General features: G+C 37.6%; 1 protein-coding gene across 7 annotated transcripts in view; it reads left to right on the top strand.

Annotated features, from left to right (window-relative positions):
* PLAGL1 (PLAG1 like zinc finger 1) overlaps positions 1–20,636 on the top strand; it is a 66,162-nt gene that overhangs the window by 9,656 nt on the left and 35,870 nt on the right. For 6 of the 7 annotated variants that reach the window (XM_079939682.1, XM_079939680.1, XM_079939686.1 and 3 more), the window contains one exon: positions 10,905–10,946. The gene's annotated coding sequence lies outside the window, so the exon portion shown is untranslated. Of the gene's footprint in view, positions 1–10,904; positions 11,301–20,636 lie in introns of all 7 variants that reach the window. The other variant, XM_079939681.1, reaches the window with a different exon arrangement.

Raw genomic sequence — 20,636 nt, 5'->3', positions numbered from 1 at the left:
ATCAAAGAGATTAAGAAACTTGCCCAACACCAGTATAGTTAGTAAGTGGCAAAACTGGTCTGTCTGATTCAAAAGCTCTTGCGATTTCTTGTATGTCATCCCACCTTGGTACTAAAAATAAATAGTTAAATAAAATTATTAAACAGATGTATTTTTGGTGAAACACATCATTGAAATTGCTTCACTTACATTACTAATATGCTACTTGGAGTCATCGTTTCAGTGACTAAGTTAGTTGCTGTGGACTAACCGATGTACTCCTATTTTCTTTGGATTTTCCTTCCAAGTTTCCATTGATACTAATGAATAAGGTTTGATAATCTAATTTTAGCTTATTTTGGGGGTAAGTGAAATAGAAACTTAAGCACAATTTGTTTTATTTTGGAGAAGAATATTTTGCATTTGCTTAATAACTTTTACTAGGTAAAAATAGTCTGCTTGTCTTTTGTGAAGTACTTTTTCTATTGAGATGTAAAATACATGGGTGTGGGGCGAGCATATAAAGTGTGCCAATCTTAAATAAACAGCTTGATGATTTTTCTAAAAACATACTACCTGTATAATTACTGCATGAAGATAGACAATATTACATCCATCTAGAAAAAGCAAATTCTCTCACGCACCTTCTAGCCAGCACCTCCCCAGAAGTAACACCCTTTTGATTCCCATCACTCTAGATTAGTTTTGACTCTTCTTGAACTTTAAGGGTAACCAAGTAGTATGTACTTCTTCGTGTCTGACTTCTTTCATTCAGCATAGTTGTTTTGAAATTTATCCATGCTGATGCATGTATAGTTTATTCTTTCTTTCTCATATATATTTTTTCTGATTAGCATTCCATTCTATCAATATACCACAATTTGTTTATTCATTCTGTTAATAGATGTGTGGGTGTGTTCTGATTTTGGCTATTATAAATAAAGCTGCTATGAATAGTCATACACAGATGTTTTGGTGGACATTTGTAGTATTTCGCTTGGGAACATATGTAAGACTAGAATTAAGTCACAGAACAGCCGTGTATTTAGTTTCAGTGAATTCTGCCGAACAGTTTACCAACAGTGAATGAATAAATGGACACTCCTGGTAGCAGTGAGAGTTACAACTGTAGTTCCACATTTTCGCCAGCACTTGATATTATTATTTTTCATATTAAGCCCTCTGGTGGATGTGAGATGCTGTCTCATGGTTTTCATTTGCATTTCCTTCATTATTAATAATGTTGAGCACCTTTTCACGTGTATCTTGGCTAATTTGGTAAGGTAAAAACAGATATATTTTTTGGAGCAGTACTTGTTTAAGTCTTTCACACATTTTTATTGGGTTGTTTGTCATCTTATTGATTTGTAGGAATTCTTTGTATTCTGGAAAATGTCCTTTGTTGGATGTGTATATTGCAAATAGCTTCTCAGTCTGACTTTTCTGTTTTCTCTTTTAGTGATGTTTTTTCAGGAACGGTTCTTAATCAAATCCAGTTTATCAGTTTTTTAAATAGTTACTGTGTTTTGTATCCTGCTTTAGAAATCTTTGTCTGTTCCACAGTCATGAAGGTATTCATTTTCCATTCACATTTAGGTTTGTGATCCATTCTATGATCTATCTCAGATTTTTGTTTTGATGTGAGATAAGGGTCAAGGTTCACTTTTTTCAGTATAGCTGCCCTTTTAAAATTCAGAGATTATATTACAAAGGAATAAGGGAAGAACGGATATCGGGGAGAATTGGCTGTCGTTGCCGTAGCTTCTATTTGTATGCACTTTGTAAGTGCTTGATATTTGATTAACTCTCAGCTACCTCTAATGGCAGCCTCATAATCAGACATATAGGCCTGTGATAGAAGACTTTCCCAGATCTACTTAACAGGAAGAGTACCAAGTAGTGACGGGGTTAGCTACTTCTTAGTGAGACCAATGTTCGAATCTTTAGTTAAAATTCCTCTCAAATTACCAGTGTTTCTTCTTTATATGGCACTGTTGCCATCATAGCAGTTGGGAGGTAATGAAATCCTAAATCAAGAAAATCTAAAGAAAGACGTGGCTCCCCAGGTCTTACAATAGAGTGGACTATGGTGGGAGGGAGACCAAATGAAACATCTTTTCGTCTTGGTTAGCTCCTAAACATCTCTCGTCCTTTATATTTTGGAAAAGAGACTGGAGGTCTAGATTCCAGGTAATTTTTTTAATACATTTATTTATTTATTTATTTATTTATTTTTGGCTGTGTTGGGTCTTCGTTTCTGTGCGTTTCTCTAGTTGCGGCGAGCGGGGGCCACTCTTCATCGTGGTGCGCAGGCCTCTCACTATCGCGGCCTCTCTTGTTGCGGGGCACAGGCTCCAGACGTGCCAGCTCAGTAGTTGTGGCTCATGGGCCCAGTTGCTCTGCGACATGTGGGATCTTCCCAGACCAGGGCTCGAACCCGTATCCCCTGCATTGGCAGGCAGACTCTCAACCACTGTGCCACCAGGGAAGCCCCCTAGATTCCAGGTAATTTTACTGTTGGTTACCACTAATGCAGTTAGTAGATGCAGATTTTTCATTTCATAGGAAGTATTTAGTATTGCTAGACCTTGAAACAAAAGGTCTCTGTTTGATAATTAAGGCTTGGACCCACCCAGTGTTGAGTGTCCTTCCTTTTTTCATTCCTGGGGGAAAATACTCTGAAATATCCTAGAAGGGTAGATGTATTAGTTTGCTTGGGCTGCCATAACAAAATACTACAGGTTGGGTGGCTTAAACAACATAAATGTACTCACAGTTCTGGAGTCTGGAAGTCCAAGATCAAGGTGCTAGCAAATTTGGTTTCTGATGAGGCTCTCTTCCTGACTTGCAGGTGGCTGCCTTCTTGCTGTGTCTTCACATGGCCTTTCCTCTATGCACTGAGTGTGTGCATGGAGAGAGAGTGGTCTCTGGTGTCTCTTTGTCTTCTACTAAGGTCACCAGTGCTATTGGATTAAGGCTTCATCCTCAACCTCATTTAACCTTAATTATCTTTCTAAAGGCTCTATCTTCAAATACAGTCACATTGGGGGCTTCAACATAGGAATATTGGGGGGCACAATTCAGTCCATAACAATGGGTTTTCTAGAAATGCATGCAGCAGTAAAATATTGGGACTGAATATAAACTGCTTTAGTGTTCATGCTGCTTTCACTCTCTGCCATATATTTCATAAGAATAACCAGAGTTTTCATAATGCAATTAGTTTAGTTTAGCTCCTGCTGGAGATTTTGAGAGCTTGTGTGAAGTAGAGCTGTTGTGTTAAATCTGTCTGTACTTCTGTGAAGCGTGAAGTCAGTGTCATATGTTTTAGGGATAATACCGTGTCACATCAAAGAGATGTTTAAAACTGCAATCTAGAGAATTGTTTTTAAACATCTGGGGAAAGATGTTCATATTCTCAGAGGATGTGATGTAGAGCATCATTCACTGTGACATTTTAAAAATCTATAGTATATAGGAAAATTGTTGATTTTTCTGATACCTTTCTGGGATTATTAAGATAATACAGATCCGTCTTTGGATGTTGCAGATTATAAATTTTGCCAGTACACTTTAGGAATTTTTGTTTTGTTTTGCTTTGTAGTGACTTACCTGTTTCAGTTAATCCCAGTTTTTTTTTTCCCACATTGTCGAAGGAGTAGATGATGGAAAGCATTCTAGTTTTAAAGCGTAAACATGTTACTCAGATTTTTAAAAATTAGAGTAGATGGTATCTTGTGTGTGTGTAAAAGAAGGAACGTTTGATTTCCTCTATTAGGTTGGCAATTCAAAATATCTTATAATCACCTAAATTCCTTGCCCCCTCTTATGCTTGCTTCAGTTAAAATAAGAAAGAGGAAGAAGAAACTTGTTGGTCCATGAGGTTGCAAGATTTTGAAGAGGAAGATTGATCAAAGGTTGTATATGTTGAAGTCCATGTTTATTCCGTGAATCTTATGTTGGAAGCTCTCAGCTGTTTAGAAGCCAGTATCCCTATTCCTGTAATTGTTTTTACAGGTAGAGAAAGTGATGTAGTCTTTTCCATATCTTGCCTGGGAAGATATGGAATTACCTGAATTACATATGTGTTGTTTTTAAATTGGAAACGTCAGACTTCACTGGCCAAATAGGACCCGAGACTACATAAAATCTTTGTGGAAGATTTAGGAACAGCTAATGTAGAGCTAATTCTAGTAAAGACAGCATCTGACCTCCCTTTTTGGCGCATGGACAGATGTATAATGGTTCCTCCTGAACTGTCACTTTCAGATCCCCGTTTTTAAGTAGGAAATGAAGTGAAATAAATAGAAAAGTTTTCCAAATGAAAAGGAGATCATAAATCTGTTAAAAGCAGGTGACTGTGGTAAAAACACAGACAGTATATAGTGGCAATAGTGAGGCATCCTAGAACTAGTAGAAAATCAACATAATAGAAGGAATTTGATATGAGCAGAAATCTAAAGCACAAGAGCACAATCTCTTTTTAGATCAGAAAGGAAGAACAGGATTTGATAGCTATAGCTTATAAATGCTATTTACATAATTAAAGAAAGAATGTATCTACTGGATATGTTTTTTTCCACAAGAGATTTGGTGGCATTTTTAACATGACCAAGTGAGAAAGATTTGATGACAGAAAAGACTGTTGGGTCCCCCAACATCTACATTGAGATGTAGAGTATGGTAAAGTTGGTTCCTCTGATTGGCAGCATTTGATACCACTGTCCATTAAAATCATTTAACTAACTTACCTTGTTTGGATTACACTAAGGAGCCTTGTGTATCACTCAGGAGAGGCTAGGTTATGCTATAGAACAAATGACTCCAAAAGCTCAATGGTTTAACACAATGAAAAGTATTAGTTTATTGTTTGCCTATGCCACATATCCAAAGTAGATTGGAAAAGGGAAACCTGGAAGACACACTGGAGTCACTGGTCCATAGCAATTTTGAAATCCCTCATGACAGGTATCATGACATGTAGGGGGACAAATATTTCTTAATTAGGGCCTGATTCTACCTTCTCGTTCATTGTTTTAAGAGGCCTGGATCTTCCCTTTGGAGGGTTCTTTCTTTTCTTTTCTCTCCCTTAGCCACATATGAAGTGGAGAGTAAAGAATTTGCTGAACTTGGGAACTGAGCAACTCTTTCTGCCCACTTCCTCCAAATAGAAGGTTGGGAACCAAAGTATCATTTTAAGACTTCAATTGATAAGCTGGTTCTTTGGCAGCATAATTCTCTCCAAAATCTAGAATTTTTCTTATCTGTTTCCAACGATTTCTATGTGCTAGTAAATACATCCCTAGTTTTTTCTTTTGTTTTGAGATATGGTTCTTAGATTTGCTGCCTTGATTTGCTTTCTCATTCCTGTAGCTCTCTTTCTTGACCCAAAGAAAGTTACTTTGGGACTGGCTTGCTTCTTTTGGAAATCTTTACCCTTAATCTCATCTTCTTCCTCAGTCTTTTTATCCATATAAATGACTTAGTGGATACATTATCTATCATTGCCCTGAGGCAATTTAATTAAAAAAAAAGATTTTCCTAGGCTTATGACCTTCAAAGTCTTTAAACTGTTAGTATGGGAGTTGAGAAGTATTTAGTTCTTTTTTGTTTGCGATATGTGGGCCTCTCACCGCCGCGGCCTCTCCTGTTGCGGAGCACAGGCTCCAGACGCACAGACTCAGTGGCCATGGCTCACGGGCCCAGCTGCTCTGCTGCATGTGGGATCCTCCCGGACCGGGGCACGAACCCGTGTCCCCAGCATAAGCAGGTGGACTCCCAACCACTGTGCCACCAGGGAAGCCCTAGTTAGTTCTTTTAATACTGCAAATCTGAAATGTCTGATCCTCTATTCCTCCACTTCTTGAAAACTGGATAGTCCTTTTTGGAGCTCATCTCTTTCTTGAATACCTTGCCAAATGCAGCCAATAACCAGTGCACTCTTCCAGTGTTTTGTTTTGTTACCTCTTCTAGGGCTGCAGTTTCATTAGGTAGGTGATCTGCCTCCCAAGGCACCAGAAGCAAATGCTTTACCAAATACACCACTGTATAAAATACGCCACTATCTTTCCAGCTCTTAAGATAATTTTTCTCACTGCTTCCTGACCACAAAACCATGGTCATGTGTTTTAGGTTTTTGCTAGAGAAGCATCCTACTTCTGGTACCGATTTCTATATAGTCAGGATGGGCTAAAGTTATCTGTGCTAATGAGCCATCCCCAAACCTCAGTGGCTTCACAGAAGAACAGTCTATTTTCTTGTTCACACTGAACATCCATTGTGGATTTGTGGGAGGCTCTACTCCATCCACACTGTCAGACTTAGGCCTGTGAGGCATCACCGTCCTGGGCTGTATGCTTTCTGAAATACTTGGTCTTCTCGATTTACGTGGTAAGGAAAGATAATATTAAATGGTCTTGTGCCAGTAATTAACTGTTCGTTGTCAGCCCAGAGCTAGTCACATGGCCCTGCCTAACTATAAGCAGGTAGAGAAGTCCAAGCAGGAATATAAACAGAAGGACTGGTACTGTGACTCAAAACAGTTAAAAGTTTTAAGACAGTAAACTAACTACAAAAATAATACTCTATCATTCCTTGACAAATTGATCTCAAATGACCTGGAAAACCAGGTTTGAATGTGGACTTCTTAGTCTTGAGATTTCTGCACCTTTAGAACATGGCAGTGTAGGGAGAGCTGGCCCATCTTCTCTTTTCTTCACATCCTTGGCCCAATTCTGCACTATGAAGGGCACACATTTGGTTATGTCCACACCCCTACAAACAGCCACCCCTTGGCCACCTCTTGAGCCTAGTGTGGCACATAGAGTGGCATGATCTGTCCTAAAAAGTAACAGGTTTAGGTGAAAGGATTGTGCAGTCCCTGGTGGCAGGCTTGAAGCTCTTTGAACAAGAATTCCGTGGTTCCAGGATCCTGGAGCATAGTCTAGGAGGGGAGTCTGGGCCTGGGTGGGTATGCCCTCTTAGACACTTGGACTTTTCACTGTGGAGGGAAGGGTTTGCTGTGAACCACTCTTGCCCATGTTTAAGGACAGTGCTGAGCAAGTGTAATATCTGTGTTGCCTAGAAAATGAGAGTAAGATACGAATGAGCACGTAAATCTATACCATTCTCGTGCTTACTAATTTAGCTTCCTAGATAGAGCTAGAAGGGGAAAATGCCCTGATCACCAAAGTTGAGTTGAATGTCTTGACAATTATTACTTTTATTATAAAGTCCTCATTATAATATATAAATCAGTTTCTTATGTTTTTGCTCGTAGCAAATTTATATCAATCCTAGGTTTTCTGACCTTATGGAGGTATTGGGACTATGTCATATCTCTCTTAGTGATGCCCTTACCCTGTTACCATGTAATGGGAACAACTAAGAAACTGTGACATCTAACCATCATGAAAGGCAGTCAGCCTGGGGAGCGGAATCTGGGTGATCAGATCAAATGTTAGCTCTACTACTTCATAACTGTCCAATATTAGGAAGGTATTTTTTCTTTCTGAGCCAAAATTTTCTTATTTGTATAAAGGGGATAAACCCACCTATTCTCAGGTTGTCGTGATCAATATAATATACACCAAGTGGCCTACGCAGAAAATATTCATAGGTCAAGCAAAGGTTTTTTCTCAATTAAAATAATGAAAAGTAATGAGGTATTTTAAGAAGTAAATCTGAGATTTAGTACAGGGAGGTTGACATAAGGAAGGAAAGAGGTGGGGGTCCGTGGAAGATAAAGTCCTTAGTTTAATATCCTGAAAAGAGTGCTTTGGGGCAGCCCTAGGCTCTTGCTTATCTCCAAGGGAAGGTATGTATCTTTACTATCTCAACCTAATAATTTCTCTTGAGCTTCAGTGTCCTGATTTGTTAAATGAAGATAATAGGAATTGCTTTGATGACCTTGATAAGGATTCTTTGATAGAGTGGTGGAGATAAGAGCCAAGGGAATGGGTTGGAAAGTGAATAGGAGGTCAGGAAATGGGGATTATCTGTTTTCAATTCTTTTCTGTGAAGTTAATCTGAGAAAGTTAGTCTGTGAAACATAGTGGGAACTGGAGGGCAATGCGAGGTCAGTGAAGGTTTTGTTTATTAAAGGTTGGGAAATACCAGAGCATGATTGTGTGTTGGGGAGAAGTACCTCTAGTAGAAAGGGAGAGGATGATAATGGAGAGAAAACTTTGGATGGCGAGGTGGGGTTGACCTTTGGTGCTAGGAAGAGAAATTTGTAGGTTTAGCATTGGGAAGATGAGATGCTCCACCCAGTAGCGCTCTCTCGCGAGCGCTCTCTCTCTCTCTCTCTCTCTCTCTCTCTCTCTCTCTCTGCCCCCTTCCCTCCCCCTCCCTTTCTCTCTCAGTGAAGCATGAAGTAGGGATGTTAGCAAAGAGATGTATGTACAACTGTGGGGAGTGGGAGGTCATTTGGAAGATAGTAGAGAAAATGGGAAATTAATAAGAGTGAGGGAATATTCTGGAGTTGTGCAGGCTCTGGAACCCAGCTGAGTCTGAGTTGACAGGGTTAGAGTGAAGTCACTCTCCCCAGCTGTGAGACCCCATCTCTGAACCTTTGTCGTCATTTCTCCTGCAGTAGCCTTTCCATTCTATTGTTTTTGAGCATTTTTGATATTACCTGAGTCACTCTTCAGTTACACTGAGCTGCCTGCTGGGGCTGTCCAAGTTAAGGTCAAGGTACCCGTTATTATTTGGTTAGCTCTCTGATTACAGAATTGTATAGGTTTTGAGTAGTCTACCCAGCTTTTCCCCCAGCTTGTGCTATTATTGGTGTGAGATTTTGTAGAGAGTGAGGTGGTTCAGAAATGACTAAATTGTCTTTATCTCTATATAAGGTCATTACAATGGACTGAATGTTTATGTCCACACAAAATTTACATGTTGAAATACTAATGCCAAATGTGATGATATTTGAAGGTGGGGCTTCAGGAGGTAATTAGATCATGAGGGTGGAGCCTTCATGAATGAGATTAGTGCCCTTATGAGAAGAGGCCAGAGAACTAGCCAGCTGTTTTTCCTGACACGTGAGAGTACAATGAGAAGTCAGCAGTCTTCAACATTGAAGAGGGTTCTTACCTGAACCCAAGCATACTGGCATTCTTCTCAAACTCACTTGGAACATTCATCAAGGTAGACCACATAAAACTCACTTGGAACATTCATCAAGGTAGACCACATAAAACACATCTTAACAAAGTTAAAAGGGTAGAAATCATATGATATCTGCTCTCAGACCACAATGGAATTAGAGTCAATAATAGAAGGACAACTGGAAAATTCTCAAAATACATGGAGATTAAACAGCATACTTACAAATAATACATAGGTCAGAAAAAATCTTGGGAAATTTAAAAATATTTTGAACTAAATAAAAATGAAAACACAACTTATCAAAATATGTTGGATGCAGAGAAAGCAGTGCTTAGAAGGAAATGTATAGCATTGAATGCATATGCTAGGAAGGAAGAATCAATCTGTTTTCATCTTAGGAAACTAGATAAAGAAATGCAAACTAAATCTAAGGTATGGAGAAGAAAAGAAGTAATAAGAATTAGACCAGAAATCAATGAAATTGAGAATAGGAAATCAATAGAGAAAAGCAAGGACACAAAAATTGGTTTTATTGAAGAGAGCAGTAAAATTGATAAGCCTCTAATGAGGCTAACTAAGAAGAGAAGAGGGAGGATACAAATTACTCATATCAGAAATGAAGGGACATCACTTCAGATCCCTTGGACATTAAAAGGATAATAAAGGAATACAATGAACTAAGTGCCCACAAATTTGATAACCTGGATGAAATGGATCAACTCTTTAAAAGACAATCTGCTAAAACACAGAAGAAGAAATAGACAATTGAAGAGGATTTCTCAATTAAAGAATTCAGGTAAATAATTACCTTCCAAAATAGAAAGCACCAGGCCCAGATGGTTTTACTGGTGAATTCTGCCAAACATTTAAGGAAGAAATTATGCCGGTTCTCTATAATCACTTTCAAAGGATAGAAGCAGAGGGAATACGTTTTAACTCATTCAATGAGGCTAGCCTTACCTCAGTAGCAAAACCAATAAGCAATTACAGCAGCATTGTAGGATACAAGTTCATTATACAAAAGTCGGTTGCTTTCCTATATATGCTTTCCTTATTTCCAATGAACAAGTGGAATTTGAAATTAAGAACACCTTCCTGGGACTTCCCTGGTGGTCCAGTGCATAAGACTCTTGTCTCTCAGTGCAGGGGGCCTGGGTTCGATCCCTGGTCGGGGAACTAGATCCTGCATGCATGCTGCAACTAAGAAGTCCGCGTACTGCAACTAAAGATCCTGCATGCTGCAACTAAGACCCCGCGCAGCCAAAATAAGTTAAAAAAAAAACAGCAACGAGAAAACCACCTTCCCATCATTTTTACTGTGAACCTAAAACTGCTCTAAAGAATAAAATATTTTAAAATAAATATTAAAAATATGAAATCTATGAGTTCGGTCACTACTTTAGCTTACCTTTTACCTTTTGATTTTTGAAGTGAGTAGTCTATGTTAAGGTAACGAGGAACAAACATCTTTTCAGAGAATTTGTTCCTTAAACTGAAACTTACTCTTTAATGCAGAAAAATAGAATTCCTTATTCATGATTTGACATTCAACTACACAGTAGACTCTTAACACACAGTGAGTAAGATACTTATTGTTCACAAATGGATGTTATTTTAGTGTTAAAAATAGATATACAAGGGGTTAGGGACAGAAGGAGGTTGTGGGGAAGGAGGTGGGTGTACTTATGAAAGGATGACATGAGGAATCTCTCTTAAAACTTCATGTGAATCTGCAATTATCTCAATGAAGTTACAATTAAAAATGCACACACAACTACTATATAAAACTAATATATAGTTTTTATTTTTGTTTTTAGGTTTTTCCCGCCTGATTGACAACATAGTCATCATTGGCTTTTGTAAGTTGATATTTTAATTTCTTTATCCTTCACCTCCAACCTTGTATATTTTCTAATTACATGAGAATATTTTTCTAGGGAATCTGAACAAGAATTAGAGCAAAACCTTTTTTTTTATTTGGTTCTTATATTAGTTTAAAGATAGTCTCACTTTTTCTCATACCATTAGGTGATAGTTATTTTGAGAAGGTTTGAATTACACATCTTGGGCTGGGGCCATCTGTTTCTTTGGAGTGACTTCCCATCAGGGTTATGATTAGCAGGAGCAAAGTGCCATCTGTGGAGCTGAGGTGGCACATCCATCCATCCCGTTGGACATCACAGTCTTCACCTAGAACATCCTTGTGGCAGATGGTAAGAGGGACACAACATCCTGGGAGAAAGCCACTAATGGGAATGGTTTGCCTAATGAGGTATAACAAATTCTGTTTCGTTTATCTGTGAAAATCTGGCAATGAGATGAAATGAAGGGAGAATTGCAGATTGGGAGAATTTAGCTTTATTCTCATTTTATCATTTGGAGTAGCTATATGTCTGTTCAGTAACTTTTTCTTGTAGCATATTGAAGAAAAATTTAGATCTCCTGTTTCATGGTAGTTTTTTTTAATTCAGTGAAATCTAAACATTTGAAATAGATTTGAACAAACATTTTTAACCTGGGAAATGAATTATCCCCTCTATCACTGAAAACATTTACAGTATTAAGTGGCTAATCCTCTCCACTCCAACCAAACTTTCTTCTTCCTTAGTCTTCCTCATCTCAGTAAATGGCAACTACATTCCTCCAGTTGCTCAGATAGTCTCTGTGGCACCATCATCCTCTCTTCTTTCTGTCATCCCCTATACACCCAGCTGTCAGGAAATACTGTCAGCTCTGCCTTAAATATATCTAGGAGATGACTGCTTTTCACCATGTATTCCACTACCATACTGGTCAAAGCCTTCATCTTTTTATTAAAATAGCCTCCTAACTTGTTTCCCTGCTTTTACACTTTCTCCACTATAACCCATTCTCCAAATGGCAGCCAGATAAATTATTTAAAACTCTTAAGTCTGATCATGTTACTTTTCTGCTCCAGTGACTCCGGTGCCTCTCTTCACAGAGGCTTATCAACTTCTACATGATATGGGCCCCCATTACCTCTGATCTAACCTAACCTTTTACTGCTCCCCCTCACTCACTGCTTTAGCCATACCAATATTCTTGTTCCTACATTGGGGTTTTGCAATTACTGTTCCCACAAATAGCCACATGACTCACTTCCTTACCTCCTTTAAATCTTTGCAAAATTGTCATCTCCGTATCCAGGCCTTCCCTGACTACCTTATTTCAAATTACCACTGTTTCTCCCTGCCTTACACTCCCAGCACTTCCTATCACTGCAGTACTTTATTTATTTATTATTATTTTTAAAATAAATTTGTTTTTATTTATTTTTTGGCTGCGTTGGGTCTTCGTTGCTGCATGCAGGCTTTCTGTAGTTGCGGCGAGCAGGGGCTACTCTTCGTTGTGGTGCGCGGGCTTCTCCTTGCAGTGGCTTCTCATTGCAGAGCACAGGCTCTAGGCATGCAGGCTTCAATAGTGGCACGTGGGTTCAGTAGTTGTGGCTCGCGGGCTCTAGAGCGCAGGGTCAGTAGTTGTGGTGCACGGGCTTAGTTGCTCTGCAGCATGTGGGATCTTCTCGGACCAGGGCTCGAACCCGTGTCCCCTGCATTGGCAGGCGGATTCTTAACCACTGCACCACCAGGGAAGTCCCAGTATTTTATTTTTTTAACCACCTTCTGTTATATATTTTACTTATCTGTCTCCCTTTCACTTGAGGATGAACTCTACGAGAGTAATAATTTTTGTGTGTTTTGTTTACAAAGATGGGAAAGTGGGATAGGGAAAATGGATTGTATAGCGGTTACTGACTTTGCCTAATACAACCTTCTCTTGTTGCCTCGTGACCACAGAGATAGGTAAGTGAAAAAAGCAACTAAAATCTCAATCATCTATGTATTTCTAGGATTACTGGGAGAAAAACTAGGTTTGAAATTTCTTCTAAGAATATACTTCATTTTCTTTTCAGTGCTTGTTTGATTAGAAGTTCTTTGGTAAAAGTGAGTAGATACTGATATTTTTAGTAAATGATTCCTAATGCCATTTTGTTACTGAAGATTTAGAGTGTTCTATCAGAATTTAGTTCCAGAAGTGTGCTTTTTAAGAGCTATAAATTAAGAGCAGACAGAATGGTGGATAGCACAAGTTTTAGAACCAAGTGTAGCCTGGCTTGAATTCTGGCTGTGATTCCAATAAGTACACTATAAGCAAGTTAATGAGGCTTTCTTAGCCACAGTTTGTCTTTTATAAAATTGAAATAATAATAGTTGTGAGGCTTATGAGGATTAATTGAGGTGATAGACTTGGCCATTAGCAACATTCAGTAACTATTAATCCTTTAATCTGATATTGCTCAGTTTTATAAGCTTGAGATACTAGTAATAAATTATTTTACAGTGTACTTTGTAGAGAAGACAGTCTTTTGTAATTTATGTCATTACATATAGTAAATTTTGAAAAAATTATGTATATTTTATGGAAGAGAAAATGACTAGGAGACATGAGCTGCTCTGTAATGTGACCCCAGAAAATTTTTTGCATTTTTTGTGATCTCTACACTTTAGCAATGTGGAGAGGATGAAATGAGATAGTGTAGATTTGTCAGTACTTATTTTAAAATATAAAACATTAATGCAAATGTAAGGAATTGGAATATCATACTGAGGGGACTTCTACCATGACTTCCAGTCATGATGTAGTAACAGGAACTGGATTTATTATCCTGCCTTAGCAAAACAAACAAACAAACAAAACCCCATAAAATGTATGAAACAAAGGTTTTCAAACATTGGGTGACAAGTGGCATAAGACAGTTAACCTTGAGATAAAGGAAACAAATGATGTGCCCAAGGCCACAGTGTAAGGGGGAACCCAGACACAGCTTAGTAGTCACCCTGAATTGAGGTGATTAAGCTGGCAATTCAGGGAGGTTGAAGCAGCTAGAATTTGCAGGACAGAGGACCAGAGAGAAGAGAGCTCTGGAGATCTTCAGAGGGTTCCCTTGGAGTCTTCAGCTGAGTGCTGATTAGTGCGTGCTTATGAGAGAACTACCCAAGGCTTGGAGAAAAACCACTGGGAAGGGAAAGTTAGCTCATGTAGGGCTGGGAAGTGTGCATCCCCACCATTCAGAGTAGAAAAACTTTGTAATACAAGTGGCATTAGATGGAGTGCCCAGAAGGGTATTGCCTCAGTGGTGAGGCAAAATTAGCCCTAGACTAAAGGCTGCCCTGATCCTACCTAAAAAATCTTAAAAGTGGAAATTCCCTTGTGGTCCAGTGACTAGGACACAGATTTTCATTGCTGTGGACCTGGGCTCGATACCTGATTGGGGAACTGAGATCCCACAAGCTGCACTGTGCGGCCAAAAAAAACAAAACAAAACAAATCTTAAAAGTAAGCCATTAAAGAGGAATCACAACACTTTTTTAGTAAAGGGCCAGATGGAAAATACTTTAGGCTTTACAGGCAATATGACCTCTGCTGCAACTACTTAGCTCTGCCATTGTAATGTTAAAGCAGTCATAGACAATATGTAAATGAATGGGGGTGGCTGTATTCTAATAAAACTTTATTTACATAAATAGACTCTGGGCCAAATTTGGCTTGTGCACCATAATTTGCAGACTTCTGGTTTACAGGGTCGCACTGTGGGACTTCCTTGGCAGTCCAGTGGTTAAGACGCCACGGTTCCATTGCAGGGTGCACGGGTTAGACCCCACATGCCGCATGGCGCGGACAAAAAATTAAAATAGAAAAGAAAAGGGTCAAATTGTTTCTAGTCGCTTAACTCCAACTCAGAACAAAGCTCAAGAATATATAAAGAAACACAAAATATCCAGCACCTAACAAGGTAAAGTACACAATGTCTAGCATTCAATCAAAATTTACCAGATATGCAAAGAAACAAGAAAATTCAGTAGTAAGAGAAAATTCAATCAATAAAAATAGACTCAGAAATGAAACAGATTTAATAAACAAAGATATTAATAAAGTTAATAAACATTTTATTTGAGTAATTTAATAAGATTTTAATAACATATTCACTAAATGAATATATTAAAAACATTAGTATAACTAAGTTTTGTATGTTCAATAGAGGAAGCATAAATTTGTTAAGAAAAGACATGAAAGCTATAAAACGACCCAAATTGATCTTCTAGAGACAACATAAACATCTGAGATGAAAAATACACTGGATAGGATTAATAGCGGACTAGACACTGCAGAAAGAAAGATTGCATGAACTTGAAGACACAGCAATAGAAATTACACAAAATAAAACACACAAAAATCCTGGGGAAAAAAGCCCATCAGTGAGCTGTGGGATAACTTTAAACAGCCAAAAATATTGTGTAATTAGAGTCTCCAAAGGAGGGAGGGAACAGAAAAAAAATTTTTTTAAATAATGGCTGAAAATTTGCTAGATTTAATGAAAACCATAAGCCCACAAATCTCAGAAGCTCAATGAAAAGCTAGCAATTACCAAAAAAAAAAAAAAAAGAAAAAAAAAATGAAGAAAATTACATCAAGGCACAACATTAATCAGATAATTTAAAACCAGTAATAACGAGAAAGATTTTAAAGTAGAGAACGAAGAAACTATAAATTTAGAGGAACAAAGAACGACAGCAGACTTTTCATCAAAAGCAAAGCAAGCCAGAAGACAGTGGAGCAATGTCTTTAAAGTAATGGAAGAAAAAACTGTTAACCTAGAAATCTATAGCTAATGAAAATATTTTTCAAAAAAGGTAGTGAAATAAAGACATTTTCAGACATTCAAAACCTTAAAGAGTTAGTCACCGTTAGACCCACACTACAAGAAATGCTAAGTCCTCAGGAAGAAAGAAAATAATACCAAGTGGAAATAAAGAGCACCAGAAATGGTAAACACCTGGGTAAATGTATAAGGTTTTGCTTTTTTAAATTTAAAGCTTTTTAAAAAGGTAATCATTTAAACAAAATAGTAATAGTGGAGTTGGGGTTTATAACATATAAAAGGTGTGACAATAATTGCACAAAGATCAGGAGGGGAAAAATTGAAATATAATATTAAAGTTTTTTTTACTATATGTGAAGAAGTACAATATCCCTTAAAGGGATATTGTAATAAGTTAAGGATATAGCCATAAACCCTAAATCAACACTAAAGCATAAAAAATAGTCATAAGACAAAGGAGATAAATCAGAAAAAGAAATAGTTCAAAAGAAGGCAGGGAAAAAGGGAAAAGGGAATGGAGAACAGATGGGACAAATACAAAAAAAAAAGCAAGGTGCTACATTTCAACCTAACCATATCAATAATCACATTAAGTATAAATGGTCTAAATACTCTCATTAAAAGGCAAAGAATATCAGATTAGGTTCAAAAAGAAAAAAACAAACAAGGATTAACTCTATGCTGCCTGCAGAAAAAGTGCACAACGTATATAGAGAGATAAAAAGATTACAAGCTAAAGGATGGAAAATAATATACACTTAAGCACTAATTTTTTAAAAAGCCTGCGGACTTCCATGGTGACTCAGTGGTTAAGAATCTACCTGCCAGTGCAGGGGACACAGGTTCGATCCCTGGTCTGGGAAAATCCCACATGCCGTGGAGCAACTAATCCTGTGCGCCACTACTACTGAGCCTGAGCTCTAGAGCCTGTGTGCTGCAACTACTGAAGCCTGCACACCTAGAGCTCGTGCTCCACAACAAGAGAAGCCACTGCAAAGAGAAGCCCATGTACTGCAATGAAGAGTAGCTCCCACTCGCTGCAACTAGAGAAAGCCTGGGCACAGCAACGAAGACCCAACACAGCCAAAAAAAAAAAAAAAGCCTGGAGTGGGGACTTCCTTGGTGGTCCAGTGGTAAAGAACCTGCCATGCAATGCAGGGGATGTGGGTTCAATCCCTGTTCGGGGAACTAAGATCCCACATGCCAGGGGCAACTAAGCCCATGCACCACAACTACTGAGCTCGCGTGCCTCAGTGAGAGAGTCCATGTGCTGTGGACCCTGCGTGTCACAACTACAGAGCCCACGTGCCCTGGAAGCCCGCGTGCCACAGCGAAAGATCCCTTATGCCTCAACAAAGATCCTGCATGCCACAACTAAGACCCGATGCAGCCAAAAAAAAATAGAAGAAAATAAATAAGTTTTTTTAAAAAAAAGCCTGGAGTGGCTATATTAATATCAGACAAAGTAGAAATTAGAGCAAAGAATATTGCCAGGGAGAAAGAGGGTTCTTTCATGATAAAGTGGTAAATTCATCAAAAAAAATCCTCTTAAATGTTTATGCACCTAATAGCAGGGTTTCAGTATATACAAGGAGAAATAGACACATCCACAAATGTAGTCAGATTTCAGTACCCTCTCTGAACAGATACATCAAGTAGATAACAAACCAATAAAGATATAGAAGGCTAAAACACCACTATCAACCAGCTTGACCTAATTGACAGTTATAGAACACTCTACCCAACAAAAGCAGAATACACATTCTTTTCAAGCATGCCTAGAACTTTATCAAGATAGATCATATTCTGGGTAAAAAAAAAAAGACAATTTAAAAGGGTTTAAATCATACAAAGATTAAATCAGAACAGAAAGGTATCTGGAAAAGTATCTTATAACCGAACAACACACTTCTAAATAACCCAGGGGCACATTCTAGGCCATACAGAACATGTTACATTTCAAAGAATGCCAGTCATACGAAATACATTCTCAGACAACAGTGGAAATGAAGTTAATAACAAAAAGTTAGTGTAAAAATTCTCAAATATTTGGAAATTAACACAGTTCTAAATAATGCCTGCTGCATCAAAGAAGTCTTATGAAATATTTAAAAATACTTTAAAATAAAGTGAAAATATAGTCTATAAAAATGTGTGGGATGCAGCTGAAATAGTGCTTGGAAGGAAATTTATAGCATTAAATGTTTATATTAGAAAAAAACCTAAAATCAATAACTGAAATTTCCACCTTATGAAACTAGAGAAGAGCAAATTAAACTTAAAGCAAGCAGAAGAAAGTAAATAATGAAAATTAGAGAAGTCAACAAAATTGAAAATAAGAAAATGATAAAGAAAAACCAACAAAACGGAAAGCTGGTTTCTTTGAACAAGATTAATAAAATGATAAACATATAGCGAGGCTAACCAAGGATAAAAGAGAGAAGACATAAATTACCAGTATCAGGAAGGAAAGAGGAGCCACGACTACTGACCTCATGGATTTTACAGGGCTAATGAGAGAATACTACAATCTCTGCCCACAAATTTGAGAACTTAGATGAAATGGACCAAATCCTAGAAAGATACAAACTACCAAAACTCCCTCAGGGAGAAATAGATTACCTGAACAGCTCTATATCTATTAAAGACATCAAATTAATAGTATATATTAAAAACAAACAAACAATACCACCACCACCACCACCACCAAAAACCTTCCAAAAAAGAAACCCAGGCCCAAATGGTCACACTGGTGAATTTTACCAAATAACCCATGTGACATAAATGAAAAGGGTAATTGGGAAGTATTTTCAACTGAATGGAAATGAAACATATTTCCAAATAATTAGGATGCAACTATAGCGGTACTTAGAGGGAAATTTATAGCACTAATAATCTGTATTAGGAAAGAACAGTCTCAAATTAATGGCTCAAGGTAAGGGATTGTTAAAATTGCCTTCAAATATCTGAATGTCTTTTGTTAAAAAATATGTTTGTTTCATATTGTTGGAGAAGACAATTAGAGGTGGTTATAAAAAGGCAATTCTTAGCCCTTCATGAGAAAGAAATAACCATCAAACTTCCACAGCTATGGACTGAGTTTCTTTAGTGAGACATGCTTCCTTAGACATTCTTAAGGGTTCTTCCCAACTATTAATTTCTGAGATAAATGGTAGTGAAGGAAAAAAAAATTTCTCAGTGTTAATAGGCTATAGATAAACAAGCACATTTAAACTGATGTGTTATATAGTAGGTAATGCAATGTAAGAATGAGCAGTAATTTTTAAAAATCACAGAAATATAGAATTAGAAGGAGCCTTAAGTGGTGTTGAGTCAAACAACAGTGGCCTCAATTCCCTGCCTTTTTAAATATCAAAGCACTGGATAAAAAAAATTTTTAAAGGGGGAACCATTGATGTTTGCAGATCAGCAAAAGCAGTGAAGGACAACTAAATCACTGAATGACGTATTCAGAATTCAGAGAAAATCCCATGAAGCTCAAGAACAACCAAGAATATTCTAGACGTGCTTGTGTACTAGGTAAAAGTTGGATAAATGCCATCTACTTTCCAAAGCCTTTTCTGGCTCTCCGAGACTTACTGGCCTGTCTCTGTCTTCCCATAGTATTTTGTACGCTCTGCACTGTAGCATCTGCATACCATCATCTATCAATAAGGGGTCATGAAAAATGAGACAAGGAGTTAAAAAGTAAGGTTTGCCTTTTATCACTGGCAGTCTTTTCTTGTGCTAGAAAGTTAATCCATGTTCTCCTAGTGAGTAGCATGAGGGTCAAATGAAGTAAGACATGTATTCTTTGAAAACTTTAACGCACTAGCTACATAAAACAAGTATTCCTATTAGGTATTTTTCTCTTCATGTGGCAATAGTCTGTGAATTTCTGCCTAACACCAATACATTTCTACTTAAAATGGTTAAACGGCAAGAAGTAGAACTGATTGTACAGAAAAACAACATTGCTGCTTTATAGCAACCATGAACTTGCCTCAGTTTTTTTTTTTTTTAAGACCAATTAGTGTTTCTATTTTGTATAGTAGCTTATCTTTTATGACAGTTTGATCTTGGTTTATTACTTGGCCCCATAAAATCCTAGACTTGAGTGCTAAATTTTTAGTGCTAGAGGGAACCATGTAATCTAGAGGCTGAAAGTTAAATTTTGTGTCTTTTTATTGAAAAGGAAGCATTTTCCCCCTTTTAACAAGTTTTATATTGGTTTGATTTTCAACATCAATGATAATACCTACCATTGTTGAGCATCTCTTATATGCTAACACTGCTCTAGGTGCTTTACACAGGTTATCTGATTCTATCCTTTGCAAGCCCTATGAAAGAAGGTATTATTCCTCTTTTACAGATGAGGAAACCGAGGTTCTGGAAATACTGTTAAATTGCTTAATTTACAAAACTACTAAAAGGTGACACTAAAATTTGAATGTGAACCTGACACCAGAGTCCATACTCTTAAACACTGCCTCCTTGAATGAGCGGTACAATGCATTGGCTTAGAAATAGATTCTTATTACTTATTTAATACAGTTACGGAGAACGTCAGTGAATAATTACACGCAGAGGTGGTAGCTAGGGGCAAAGGAAACAGCATGGGATTTAGAAACAATATTTAAAGTTGTGACTCATATACTTATTTGTTCTGTGACTTTGGCAAATCAATTTATTACCTCTCTTGAGGCTTTTTTCCTCATTCAAAAATAGAAATTCATAAAACCACCTATCTCAGATGGTTATGGTGAAGATCAAATTGATGTTTCTAAGTGCTTTGTAAATGCTTTTGAAAAGTATATAAGTGAACTGATGAGTATATGTCGTCATTAGCCATAGCCTTTCTTCGAGTAGT

Source organism: Stenella coeruleoalba, assembly GCF_951394435.1.
Source record: "Stenella coeruleoalba genome assembly, chromosome: 12".
In the NCBI taxonomy this organism is placed as follows: Eukaryota; Metazoa; Chordata; class Mammalia; order Artiodactyla; family Delphinidae; genus Stenella; species Stenella coeruleoalba.
Note: the sequence above shows the minus strand (reverse complement) of the source record. Positions and strands in the feature narration are given on the sequence as shown.